The sequence below is a fragment of the Pseudophryne corroboree genome, chromosome 5 (assembly GCF_028390025.1).
Source record: "Pseudophryne corroboree isolate aPseCor3 chromosome 5, aPseCor3.hap2, whole genome shotgun sequence".
Lineage (NCBI taxonomy): Eukaryota > Metazoa > Chordata > Amphibia > Anura > Myobatrachidae > Pseudophryne > Pseudophryne corroboree.
Genome location: NC_086448.1, coordinates 271,330,116 through 271,342,719, shown reverse-complemented (window position 1 = coordinate 271,342,719; position 12,604 = coordinate 271,330,116).

The window sequence follows — 12,604 nt, the reverse complement described above, 5'->3', positions numbered from 1 at the left end:
GCAAGTCCAAACACATGGCATTCTTTGATAATGCATATGTTCTGATTTTACAATTCCAAACCATCTAAATCACCTTTCACAATTTCAAGCCAACACAGTATCTCAATAACCAGAGCATATGAGCCATCATAAGACCAGATCACCAGGTACCCACAAGTATCAGCCTGCTATTGCTACAAGCACATGACTACAGTAACAAAAGGAAGTATGTTTTGACTTCTAACCTTCAGCAAGATGCATCATGTAAAACTACTATAATCTGTTATAAATCACCATCCATAAATGTATACCAGAGATGCTATGCTACAGATTGTCTACTGTTCCAATTCATTACAGATTTCATAGAGTATCCTCACAAACACCCAACAATCACATAACTGCACAAGCATCATTAACCTTAAGCCAATTGTATCTCCAAACTAACTATTCTATGCCAATCATTTCACAACTACTTTACCACAAACACATATTTAACTATTCTATGCCAATCAGCCATGTGTATACAATACTTAGCCTTCGTAAGGAGCCTGGTGATGAGCAAGCCATGCTTCTGGATGCTAGGTTGGTTCTGAGTGAGTGGGTGAGCCCTGTGATTTCCAGTGGATATATCATACCTGCATTCCAGCTGTGGGGGTGTGTCAACCACAGGAAGTGTGTGTCTTTCACAGCATGTGGGCTAGCTGTATCAGTGAGCTGAGCTGGCCATGTGATCTTGGTTATGCAAAAACGTTGGGTGATGGCTAACACTTTGTTTCAAATTCCTGTCTTGTGGGAAGCTATTGTTTGGCGAATACTGTCTCACTGTCCACTTTCAGTTGAGACAATGACATCTCAGCAATCATTCTTCTGGAGACAAACCCAGCCCCATTCGTAAACAAAGTGCCAGCCCTCTTCATTGAGTCTCAAAGCTTAGTGTAATTAAAGGCTATTGTATTCTGTCTGCGGGAAAGAAACTGACTGGTCTTAGGTGTAATTTATTCGGAATACAATTAATCTTCAATTACTATTCCTGTGCTTAACTATGCATAAGAACATGTGAAGCCCTCCCAACATGAAAGCTATTGTTTGGGGAATCTCTAAGGTCAAAGAGCCATTTGAGACCCACTGATACCTGCTGGACTCAGGGGAATATTAACTTATAAAATACATTATTTTGATTAAATATGTAGCGATCGTGTCGCACGCTAGATGCGCACAAACTCTACCGTAAATGCGCACACCGTGCGCCCGTGACGGCGAGTGATCGCACGCACGGGAGGGTCTGTGCACGTGCAGCGGGCACACGCATGAGGTGCATATATGGCAATGTGCAGCGTGATATTTTTCTGACTTTGACAATATATATGTATATATATTCACAGGATATACTGTTTGGTATTTTTCTCTGTGTATTTCAGTCACCTTATACCACTTTAATCCTCTGTTTGTGATCTGCATTGCAATCACACTCTACAGGGGTTTTTGGACAGGTGCTGTGTCTGGCTATATTGTACTGTTACGCCCTAGAGCTACATTCTCCAATAATGTCTGCGTCACAGGGCGGGAGATCTGTGGCTGATCCTGCATCATGCAGTGCTGATGCCGTGGATGTATCTGAGGAAAATATTCCAGCTGAGGGTCCAGGTATTGGAGGTTCTGTACCCCTCGGTCAGCCTGCAGCACCGGTGGCACACCAAGACCCACCTTGGGCTGTTTTTTTCTAATTTACTGACTACACTAGTAACGAGACTTGCACCCCCTGTGGGACCTCCTGTACCTGTACAATGACATATTGGTGGAAATTTACTAAGCTCCCGATTTTGACCGAGATGGTGTTTTTTTCTTCAAAGTGTCATCTCGGGAATTTACTAAACTCAAATCACGGCAGTGATGAGGGCATTCGTATTTTTTTGGAACTCAAAGAAAAAAATTACGAATGAATACACCATCGGTCAAATACGCCTGTTATTTGGTAGAACTCGGTAATTTACTAAAAAGTGTAATTCACAAACACTGCCGGCAATAGCCAAACACTGCCGTGAAAAAATACAAATCGTAAAAAAATGCTAAAATAAAACAGACCTGCTTTTTTTTACCGTGTTCTGATAGGCATGCACGGATCCATGAGATCCGTGCATGTTTATCAGTGGGAAGGGGTGGGAAAGTGTTAAATTTGTTTGAAAAAAATGCGTGGGGTCCCCCCTCCAAAGCAAAACCAGCCTCGGGCTCTTTGAGCCGGTCCTGGTTCACAAAATATGTGGAACAAAATGACCGGGGTTCCCCCATATTTCATAAACCAGCACCGGGCTCTGCGCCTGGTCCTGGTTCCAAAAATACGGGGGACAAAAAGCGTAGGGGTCCCCCGTATTTTTGAAACCAGCAGCGGGCTCCACTAGCCAGGTACATAATGCCACAGCCGGGGGACACTTTTATATTGGTCCCTGCGGCCCTGGCATTACATACCCAACTAGTCACCCCTGGCCGGGGTACCCTGGAGGAGTGGGAACCCCTTAAATCAAGGGGTCCCCCCCTCCAGCCACCCAAGGGCCAGGGGTGAAGCCCGAGGCTGTCCCCCCATCCAAGGGCGGCGGATGGGGGGCTGATAGCCTTTTTGTAAAAATGTGAATATTGGCCCTCATTCCGAGTTGATCGGTCGCAAGGCGAATTTAGCAGAGTTACACACGCTAAGCCGCCGCCTACTGGGAGTGAATCTTAGCTTCTTAAAATTGCGACCGATGTATTCGCAATATTGCGATTACTAACTACTTAGCAGTTTCAGAGTAGCTCCAGACTTACTCTGCCTGTGCGATCAGTTCAGTGCTTGTCGTTCCTGGTTGACGTCACAAACACACCCAGCGTTCGCCCAGGCACTCCCACCGTTTCTCCGGCCACTCCTGCGTTTTTTCCGGAAACGGTAGCGTTTTCAGCCACACGCCCCTGAAACGCCGTGTTTCCGCCCAGTAACACCCATTTCCTGTCAATCACATTACGATCGCCGGAGCGAAGAAAAAGCCGTGAGTAAAAATACTTTCTTCATAGTAAAGTTACTTGGCGCAGTCGCAGTGCGAACTTTGCGCATGCGTACTAAGCGGATTTTCACTGCGATGCGATGAAAAAGAACGAGCGAACAACTCGGAATGAGGGCCCTTGTTTTTAGTAGCAGTACTACAAGTCCCAGCAAGCCTTCCCCGCAAGCTGGTACTTGGAGAACCACAAGTACCAGCATGCGGTGGAAAACCGGGCCCGCTGGTACCTGTAGTACTACTACTAAAAAAATACCCCAATCTAAACAGGAGACACACTCCTTGAAAGTATAAGTTTATTACATACATGCACACCTACATACATACATACTTACCTATGTTCACACGAGGGTCGGTCCTCTTCTCCATGTAGAATCCATGGGGTACCTGTGGAAAAAATTATACTCGCATAATCCAGTGTAGATCGGTCCTCTTCTGTTCTTTGTATAATCCACGTACTTTGCAAAATAAAAAAATGGACACCCGACCACGCACTGAAAGGGGCCCCATGTTTTCACATGGGACCCCTTTCCCCGAATGCCAGGACCCCCCCTGACTCCTGTCTAAGGGGGTTCCTTCAGCCAATCAGGGAGCGCCACGTCGTGGCACCCTCCTGATTGGCTGTGTGCTCCTGTAGTGTATGTCAGGCAGCACACGGCAGTGATACAATGTAGCGCCTATGCGCTCCATTGTAACCAATGGTGGGAACTTGGCGGTCAGCGGTGAGGTTACTTTCGGTCAACCGCTGACCGCCAAGTTCCCACCATTAGTTACAATGGAGCGCATAGGCGCTACATTGTATCACTGCCATGTGCTGCCTGACAGACACTACTGGAGCACACAGCCAATCAGGTGGGTGCCACGACGTGGCGCTCCCTGATTGGCTGAAGGAACCCCCTTAGACAGGAGTCAGGGGGGGTCCTGGCATTCGGGGAAAGGGGTCCCATGTGAAAACATGGGGCCCCTTTCAGTGCGTGGTCGGGTGTCCGTTTTTTTATTTTGCAAAGTACGTGGATTATACAAAGAACAGAAGAGGACCGATCTACACTGGATTATGTGAGTATAATTTTTTCCTCAGGTACCCCATGGATTCTACATGGAGAAGAGGACCGACCCTTGTGTGAACATAGGTAAGTATGTATGTATGTAGGTGTGCATGTATGTAATAAACTTATACTTTCAAGGTGTGTGTCTCCTGTTTTTATTGGGGTATTTTTTTAGTAGTAGTACTACATTTACCAGCGGGCCCGGTTTTCCACCTCATGCTGGTACTTGTGGTTCTCCAAGTACCAGCTTGCGGGGGAGGCTTGCTGGGACTTGTAGTACTGCTACTAAAAACAATATTCACATTTTTACAAAAAGGCTATCAGCCCCCCATCCGCCGCCCTTGGATGGGGGGGACAGCCTCGGGCTTCACCCCTGGCCCTTGGGTGGCTGGAGGGGGGGGACCCCTTGATTCAAGGGGTTCCCACTCCTCCAGGGTACCCCGGCCAGGGGTGACTAGTTGGGTATGTAATGCCAGGGCCGCAGGGACCAATATAAAAGTGTCCCCCGGCTGTGGCATTATGTACCTGGCTAGTGGAGCCGGTGCTGGTTTCAAAAATACGGGGGACCCCTATGCTTTTTGTCCCCCGTATTTTTGGAACCAGGACCAGGCGCAGAGCCCGGTGCTGGTTTATGAAATATGGGGGAACCCCGGTCATTTTGTTCCACATATTTTGTGCACCAGGACCGGCTCAAAGAGCCCGAGGCTGGTTTTGTTTAGGGGGGGGACCCCACGCATTTTTTTTTTTTGAATTTTAACAATGTTCTTTTTATTACAAAATGTGCACAATGAAGCCCAGCACGGATCTCACAGATCCGGCCGAGATTCATTGTGTTAATGTCGGCAGTGTTTTACAATTCACTCCAGTAAAACACTGCCAAAAAATACGAATGACATCGACATCGGAAAATACGAAAATGCAGAATACGACAGCTTAGTAAATTAGTCGTAATAAATTCAAAAAATTGCAATTTTACACTTTCGATGTCATTCGTGTTTGAACTTTAACCTCATTCGGAAAAATACAAATTTTAGTAAATTTACCCCATTGTCCCTGTTGTAAATCCACCATGGGTGGATTCACTGTCGACTCAGTTACAGCAGTTAAACAAAAGCCTTCCCCCTGCCCCCCTAGGACCAAAGGGCCATCTAAGCGGGCCATTTCTTCCTCACAATCCACGCATGTTTCGGATACTTCATCCGATGAAGATGGCGTATATACTGACCCATCAGACACTGATGCAGATGCTTCTGATGGGAAATCTACAACATAGGTGGATGTTCCTGACCCGTTGGAGGCTATCAAACTGATTCTTCAGATAGATGATGAAGCTGAACCTCCAGATACGTCTAAGAAACCTGATAAGTTCAAATGTCAGAAGGTTACTAAATTAGTTTAGCCACATTCCAAACGTTTAGTTGACATAAGTCAGGAATCCTGGGAGTCTCTAGGAAAGAAATTCTCCCTGTCTAAAAAGATGCTATCTCGTTATCCCCTCACTGCAGAGTTAAGTAAAAATAGGGAAACACTGCCACCAGTGGACTCACATGTCGCACGTCTGGTGGTGTCTTCTACTCTGCCTGTCACTACCGTCACCTATCCAAAGGAACTGACGGATAAGCGTGTGGAGGATTACTTGAAGTCTATTTACACTCTTGCGGGTGCTGTGCATAGACCTACTATAGTGGCATCTTGGGCAGCAAAAACTATTGAAGCCTGGGTTCAAGAAGTTGAAGCGGAGCTACCTACTAATTTTTCTGATAATGCCAGACAGTGTCTTTCATATATTACCACAGCCCCTCATTACATTCAGGAGGCAGCCTCTGATGCCGGTGTCCTGGCAGCCAAAGCATCTACTACGTCCATTCTGGCTCGCCAGATTTTGTGGTTACGGTCCTGGTCTGTGGATCTGGACTCTAAAAAGACCTTGGAGGTGATCCCTTTTAAGGGAAACATCCTTTTTGGGGAAGATCTGAACAAGATTGTTGCTGACTTAGTGTCTGCTAAAACTGCATGTCTGCTGAGTACTAAGCCTTCAACTCCGAAGGGTGAAAGTACCACCTTTCGTTCCTTTCGACCTTCAAGTAAAGCAAAGGGTCAGGCGAACCCGAAACAGGCTTGCACTTCCAAAACCTCTAAGCCCAAACCTAAACGTTCTTGGGCTGCCCCTCAGCCTGCTTCCAAACCAGACAAGCCTGCTGCATGACGGGGCGGGCCTCCCCCTGGAGGACCTCAGGGTGGGCGGCCGACTTCTGTGGTTCGCCCAGGTATGGTTACAGACAACTTCAGATGCCTGGGTGAGGGAAGTCGTCACTCACGGATACACCCCCTCACCAAGAAACGTCCCCATCAGTTTTGAGTGACAAATCTCCATTCGGATCTGTTGAAAGCAAAAACTCTACATTTGGTGGTACAGTCCCTCCTGGACACAGGAGTGATAGTGCCAGTGCCTCTGGCTCAGAGAGGCAGGGGGTACTATTCAATGCTGTTCCTAGTTCCGAAACCGAATGGATCCTCACGGCCCATTCTCAACCTCAAGTCTTTGAACAAATTTGTGAAGGTATCCAAATTCCGTATGGAAACTCTTTGCTCTATTGTTCTGGCCTTGGAGCCCAAGGATTATATGGTATCCCTGCACGTACAGGATGCTTACCTACATATACCTATTGCCATGTCGCATCAGCAATATCTGCGGTTTGCTATTGGCAACCTACATTAACAATTCCAGGCCTTGCCTTTTGGACTGACCATGGCTCTGCAAATCTTCACCAAGGTCATGGCGGTCATGACGGCCCTTCTCCACCGTCAAGGTATCAGGATCCTGCCGTATCTGGACAACTTGTTGATCCTGGCGAACGCCCCAGAGGTTCTCCTCCATCATCTGGAACTTCCGGTCCAATTCCTGCAAGCCCACGGGTGGCTCATCAGTTGGAAGAAATCCTTGCTGGTTCCTGCTCAGAGCATGGTACGCCTGGGGACGTTACTGGACACACACAACCAACTGTTGTTCTCTCCGGAGAAAATCTTGAAACTTCAGAACAGGATACGATGCTTCCTCTCTCGCCCTCATGTGTTGATACACTCGGCGATGCAAGTACTAGGCCTCATTGTGTCGGCTTTTGACATGGTAGAGTATGCTCAATTTCATTCTCGCCCTCTGCAGCGGTTAATCCTTTCCAAGAGGGATGGCCTGCCTCACCGGATCAGGTCCCACATGATTTCCTTGACTCCGGAAGTTCATCTGTCTCTGAGCTGGTGGCTCCAGGACCAACGATTGAGCAGTGATCGTCCCTTCTGGATCTCCAAATGGGTCCTCCTAACGATGGATGCCAGTCTGCGGGGTTGGGGTGCGGTGTTGGAGCAACACTCTCTTCAGGGTCGGTGGACCAGGGAGGAATCTCTCCTTCCGATAAACATTCTGGAGTTGTGAGCAGTGTTCAATGCCCTAAAACTGGCCCTGCCTCTGGTACAGAACAGGCCTGTTCAAGTACAGTCAGAAAACACCACCACGGTGGCGTACATAAATCATCAAGATGGCACCCAAAGCCGCATGGCAATGATGGAAGTGTCAAAAATTCTTCTATGTGTGGAACCCCATCTGCCAGCTATATCGTCAGTGTTCATTCCGGGGGTCCTCAACTGGGAAGCGGACTTCCTCAGTCGTCTGGACATACACGGCGGAGAGTGGAGCCTTCATCCGGAAGTCTTTCAACTTCTAGTGAACAAGTGGGGCCTACCAGATGTAGACCTGATGGCGACTCGACACAATCACAAGGTTCCGGTCTTTGGAGCAAGGACAAGGAATCCTCAAGCAGCGTTCGTGGATGCCCTGGGAATTCCATGGAACTTTCGGCTGCCATACGTGTTCCCTCCAGATTCAGTCCTGCCCAGGGTAATAAGGAAGTTCAAGCAAGAAGGAGACTTACTACTTCTAATTTCTCCAGCGTGGCCCAGACTGCATTGGTTCTCAGACCTGCAGAGTCTCTCGATAGAGCGTCCTCTTCTAAATCCGTAAGGCCCAGACCTCCTCGTTCAGGGCCCTTGTGTCTACCAGGATCTGGCCCGACTGGCTTTGACGTTGTGGCTCTCGAAGCTTCAGTTCTGAGGGCCAAGGGATTTTCTGAGGCGGTCATTCAAACTATGTTGAAAGCCCGTAAACCGGCTTCGGCTTGGATTTATTATAGGGTCTGAAATTCTTACTTCACCTGGTGTGTGGCTAAGAATTATGATGCGTACAAGTTCAGTACTACCAAACTTTTGACTTTTCTGCAACAGGGCCTGGACTTAGGCCTTCGTCTGGCCTACCTCAAGGTTAATATTTCGGCCTTGTCGGTGTGGTTTCATAGAAAATTTGCGACTCTGCCTGACGTGCATACTTTCACTCAGGGTGTTTTACGGATTCAACCTCCCTATGTTCCTCCTGTGGCTCCTTGGGATTTGTCAGTTGTTCTGGATGCCCTACAAGAGTCTCCGTTTGAACCTCTTGAGTCTGTAGACCTTAACTGACTTACACTTAAGGTCTTATTTTTGCTGGCTATTGCCTCTGCTAGAAGGGTTTCAGACTTGGGTGCCTTATCCTGTCGGTCACCCTTTCTGATTTTTCACCGTGACCGTGCAGTTCTTAGAACTTGCCCTGGTTATCTACCTAAGGTGGTGTCGTCTTTCCACCTTAGCCAAGAGATTGTTGTTCCGGCCTTTATCTCTCCTGGTTTGTCCTCCAAAGAACGGTCTTTGGATGTGGTACGGGCTCTCCGTATATATGTGAAGAGTACCGTCTCTCTTAGGAGGTCTGATTCTCTGTCTGTCCTTTTTGGTTTTCACAAACATGGCTGGCCTGCGAATAAGCCAGATGGATTAGAATGGTGATTGCACAAGCTTATGTACAGGCTGGACTTCAAGCTCCTGCTACTATCAAAGCCCGTTCTACTCGATCCGTTGGACCTTCTTGGGTGGCCTGCCGTGGCGCGTCCCTGGAACAATTGTGCAAGGCGGCTACGTGGTTCTCAGTGAAAACCTTCATCAGGTTTTATGCTTTTGATACTTTCGCCTCCCAGGATGCTTCCTTTGGACGCCGGGTTATTGTGCCCGCTACAGTGCATCCCCTCCCATGAGGAACTGCTTTAGGACATCCCCGATGTTATTCCCTGTGGAATACCAGTGTACCGCACTGCAGAAATGGAGATTAATGGTAAGACTTACCTTTGTTAAATCTCTTTCTGCGAGGTACACTGGATTCCACAGGGCGCCCACCCTGACACACTTAGCTTCTCTGGGTTTGTACGGCATTAGCTGCTGGTACCTTCTCCTGTCGTGAGAATGTGGTTATCTGTGGCTACTAACTACTGTCGTCTCTTATACCTGCTACTGCATTGGACTGGTTAACAAAAGGCGGTGCAGTGCATCCTGGGAACAGTCAAAGCTTTAGCCTGTTGGTGCCTCAGATCAAGATCCAACTCTACACCCCGATGTTATTTCCTGTGGAATCCAGTGTACCTCGCAGAAAGAGATTTAACAATGGTAAGTCTTACCATAAATCTCCTTTTCTCAAACACCTTGTGAAAAGGATGGCTAGAATCTCTAAGATTCGTAAAGATCTCAAATCAAACTCTAGATTCATAAAGATCACGAATGGTTGGCAACCGTACTCCAATGATCTTACCGGCATTCCTTACCGTGCGTTCCAAAGCACTCCGCTCACTTGCGGTGCAGCTGCCATACCAGATTGTAATATTAAAAGACAAGATGCGCTCAATAGAGCTTCTATAAAAATTTAGCATAGTCAATTTGCTCACCCCCACAGCCTTTAGATGCCTCAAGAAAAAGAAACGCTGCTGTACTTTCTTCATTAAACACAGTGAGTTTGCCGACCAAGTCATGTCCGAGGAAACCGAAGTACCTAAAAACCCGAATGAGTCAACAACCTCAACATCCATTCAGACAGCCATTTCAGAGCCCCTTCAGCACCGCTGGAGCAATAAAGCTACAGCAGCTCTCCAGATGTACTCTACAACAGTCAGAGCAAGGTTTAACTGTGGACCCACCGGGGACCCCTAGAACCTTGGGGTCTGGTACATCTGTGTCTCTAGTCACTCCTGTCACCATGCCTGAGCATATGGGAAACTATAGACTAGATAAAATGGCGGTGGAGCCACAATGTATGGCCCAGCATAATCCCAATATGTCATGGGGCTAGAGATGGGTCTGGGGCCAAGAGTGTGGGTTGAAGTTGGTAGGCAAAGTATGGTATACTCACCAGGAAATAGGCCACATGCCTGGCTCTAACTTGTGATAATAGGTCCATGTGGCCTGCAATGATGAGTTGGGCATGCCTCCCCCCATCTACTTGGTATGGACATTTTTAATGAAATGGTGTGAGAGCCCTGCCACCAGTCCTTTCCTTACCCTGCTACCTCTAGTGTTTTGATATTAATGTTGTATGTAAATAAATAAAACTGTGACCGATTTTGCCCATCACACGTTTGAATTCAGTTGAGTAGCATAAGGTGAAAAGGGGGTGCCAGATAGTCAACCTCTACCCCTTATGAGCATTTGGCTTGAGCATAGTAGATTCAGTTGTTTGGAGTACTCCGGAAGATGCACTCATGTGCCATATTTTATTACACAGAATTGGCTGCCAAGAGTGTCAGAGACCAGGGCTTACTTCCGGTGTCAGGGTCCAGGGCTTGCCTGTTCGGTTGCTGGCGGTGTTGCGGCGGCAGGGAATTGGCCGTGGCCGAAGTGTGACGCAGCGGGTCTGGCGGCAGTGACTGGTGACTAGGCAGGTGATGGAGTGTGCCCTTGTGTGTCTGCTGTACTGGGGGTCGCCATGTTGGAGACCAAACTTCTCTGTAGCCAATGGTTCGGCTCTGTGGTTTTATTCAGCCAATCCCAGGCAGCTTCCTCTTTTTTAAAAGGGGTCAACACAGCCAGTGCTTCAAGTTACTGCCAAGAGCAGAAGCTCCAGCTCTGTGCTCCCTCAGAAAATTCCTTGGTTGTTTCTCATGCTCCATGGGTCTCCAGCTCTGGTCTCCAAGTCTTGCCTGTAACCTGCCGCTGAACTCTTGCCGGCCGTCCTTCCAGTTCCATCAACCGCAGCTGACCGCCCATCGAGCAGTGGCCTCAGGTACTCTGTGACTGTAGAGGGGTTCCTGGGTCTGCAGCAGTGCTCGTCAGCCACATCAGCCAAGTATTCATTCTTCACTATTAATTCTTCAGTGTTCTTCAGCCACATTTGCCAAGCAAATATAACATGTGCTGAGAGAGAGTTAGATTTGGGTGGGGTGTGTTCAAACTGAAATCTAAATTGCAGTGTAAAAATATAGCAGGCAGTATTTACTCCGCACAGAAACAAAATAACCCACCCAAATCTAACTCTCTCTGCAAATGTTATATCTGCCACACCTGCAGTGCACATGGTTTTGCCCAACTGCTAACAAATGTGCTGCTGCGATCAACTCTGAATTACCCCCATAGTTTGATGCATATGCAGGTGAGAACCTGACCATTTGTCCAACAGATCCAGTTGGAATGGTTGTGCATGAAACCTGCAGTACTGTATTGCCTCGTAAGAGGCCCAGCAAGGGATTGCAAGGAAGAATTGAGATCTTGCGTGGTTTTAATACCAAGCGGACCATAGACTGAATAGTCAAGGCTTTGTCCATTGGAAGGTAAACCTTCTGAGACACCGTATCCAGGAACAGTCCCAGGAACTGAATTCTCTGCAATGGTTCCAGGTGAGCTTTTTTAAAAATGAGGACCCATCCGTGATCCGTAAGCAGATGAGTAGTCAAGTTGATGCAGCGCAGCAGTTGTTCCCGAGGCATCAGGAGATCGTCCAAGTATGGGATTATGTTGACACCCATCATGCGCAATTGCAGCATTATCTCTGCCATGACCATCGTGAATACCCTTGGGGCTATAGAGAGACCGAAGGGTAAGGCCTGAAACTGGAGGTGTTCATCCAGTACCGTGAACCGTAGGAACGCCTGGTGAGGTGGCCATATTGGGATATGCAGGTATGCATCCTTGACCGCTAGGGAGACCAGGAACTCCCCCCTCCTCCAGACTTGCTATCACTGCTCTCAGTGATTCCATATTGAATTTGAACACTCGAAGATAAGGGTTCAGGGATTTGAGGTTCAGGATCGGCCATACAGAACCGTCCGGTTTGAATAAAACCCCCTTTGTGTAGAGTTGAGGAGGTGCTGGACAAAAACTCCTGTTTAAAACAGTTTTTGAACTGCCTTTTGCTATAGGTGGAGCTGGTAAGCCCGACCTGAAGAATCTGAGAGGGAGGGAGTTCCTGGAATTCCTGCCGGTACCCTTGGGATACAAGATCTCTCACCCAAGGATCCCAGCAGGACTCTGCCCAAATGTGGGCGAAGTGTTGAATGCAAGCACCTACCTGAAAATCGCCTTGCTGCTGGGGCCACGCGTCATGCGGAGGGCTTTGTGGAAGAGGATCCAGAGGCCAGGTCCGAAGTTCCAGCAGCTTCTGGTTTACGGGACTTACCGCAAGTTCCTCTAGCAGCATTGGAGGTACCTCTGGCTCTGCCC